The sequence below is a fragment of the Adiantum capillus-veneris genome, chromosome 4 (genome assembly GCF_014529385.1).
Source record: "Adiantum capillus-veneris isolate H3 chromosome 4, ASM1452938v2, whole genome shotgun sequence".
NCBI lineage: Eukaryota > Viridiplantae > Streptophyta > Polypodiopsida > Polypodiales > Pteridaceae > Adiantum > Adiantum capillus-veneris.
The window spans coordinates 111,124,547-111,126,507 of record NC_140934.1 but is presented as its reverse complement, the minus strand read 5'-3'; positions in this window follow the sequence as shown (position 1 = coordinate 111,126,507).

The window sequence follows — 1,961 nt, the reverse complement described above, 5'->3', positions numbered from 1 at the left end:
CCTAGAGGTTCCCAGTGTGGGTGCTTTTCCTTGAGAAGCAAAAAACCCCGGACATACAAAATAAGCACACACGTCACATGATTGTGACCCAAAGTAAAAAAGTATTAAAAAAAATAATAATAATAAAAATTAAAAGACTTCCATTGAGCTTATAGTTAACATTTCAAGCTTTTGTTTGCACTTGTGAGAGCGAGTTGGCTAATCAAAGCTGAAAAGCATAATTAGGGAATCTTGCATTTAGATAATCTTCTTAGCTTAGCTAGTACTAGAGTAGTTGTTTTAACCTTAGTCATAGCTAACTAATTGATAGACTCACCCATAAGCTCAAAACTCTTGATTAATTAATTTACTCAAAGTGCAATTTATTTGTTCTTAATGGTAGTCTAACATTTCATAAATCTTGCATTTACTCATTTCCACATGTACTTTACATTCCCCTCATGATTTATGGCAATATAATTTTGCTTGCTAAAACAGTGACTTTGCCTTGCAGATTCAAATCTAGATGCTCTACAACATGGACATACCAAGCTTCAACTCAATAGCTTCCGAGGACGGAATCTACATCAGGAAGGGGGGCAATGTTAACCCTCGTGGCTCACGGACACCCTATCGCCTACGACGGACACTGTAACCGTATTATTTATTTAAGTAGAGTCAGGCACCGGGCTTGTCGGTCCAATAGGGAAAGGTAGAGTGATCGCCGATGAGAGGCACACTCTAACACGAACATGCTAGGGTTAGTTGGCTAAGCATGGGCGCCCAAGTGTGAATGGGGTGAGCTCACATAAAAGCCAATTAAACCTAAAATTGAGTCATTCTCTCATTGTGCAATAGAAGCTGCTCTTGCTACATCTCCACCTTCTCCTTCACCATCTCCTTGTGTGTGTGTGTGTGTGTGTGTGTGAGAGAGAGAGAGAGAGAGTGTGAGAGTGCGTGTGTGTGAGAGAGAGAGAGAGAGAGAGAGTGTGTGAGAGTGTGTGTGCGATCGAGCGTTGCGGCGGCGAGGCGGTTGAGCGCGGCGTAGTGGCGTCTCCCTCTTCTTCGCGGCGAGGAATCCTCTACGGCAGGAGCATAAGGCGGTGAGTGACACACCATTGCCCTCTTTGAGCTTACTAGTTAAACTAGTTGTGTGCTTGGAGCCGTCTGCGGCTCGTACACGGTGTATCGGCAAGTCCCTTGCTTCGACAGTGCGGCAAGGAGCGCACAGCACCTTTCCCTAGTCCTTAGGACAAGAAAGTCATTTTCCTAGTTTCTATTCCTATTCTCTTACATTAAGCTACTCATCAATGTATACCAGCACTTTGATTGTCAAACCTTCTGATGTCACCTACTTCAAAAAGACTCCCCCACTTCTTGGTTCTAAGTATTAAAATAGTCCTTGCAATTCTGGCCTTAAATACTTCAACTTTTTTTTTCCCCCTCTCTTCTGAATTAAGTCTACAAATTTGTGTTATTAATGCTCCAGCGTTTGAGCTCATTTGTAAGCTATTGTCCATCACGGACCAAACTCCACGTTCTACTGGCCCCTCCCGCATTTAAAGGTGTGTATCACACGCTTTCTTCCATTTAAGTTCAACATTATTTTCCTCAAATTGGTAACAGCTCCTGCTAGGCCATGCTTGTTGTGTAGGTATAGCTTTTACAAAAGGTGCAGTCTCATGAAACGATAATAATGAGCCAACCAATAGCATTTATCTTGCTTGTACTCAGAGGCGATTCAAGGTCCTACCACACAGGCTTAGGGAAATTCACATTTGATCATCATGCTTAAGGCTTGACACCCTACTACAAGTAGTCAACAAGCATGCACATCCTATATAATGCTATCGCCTTTGCTTGAATTAGAGCTAGTTGGGCCTGATGAAACAACATTATTTTTTATTTAGATTGTATTAGGTCTCCCTCAATCTCAGAAAGATTAAAAAAAATTCAAAACATATTAAGTGCATAAGTGAAGG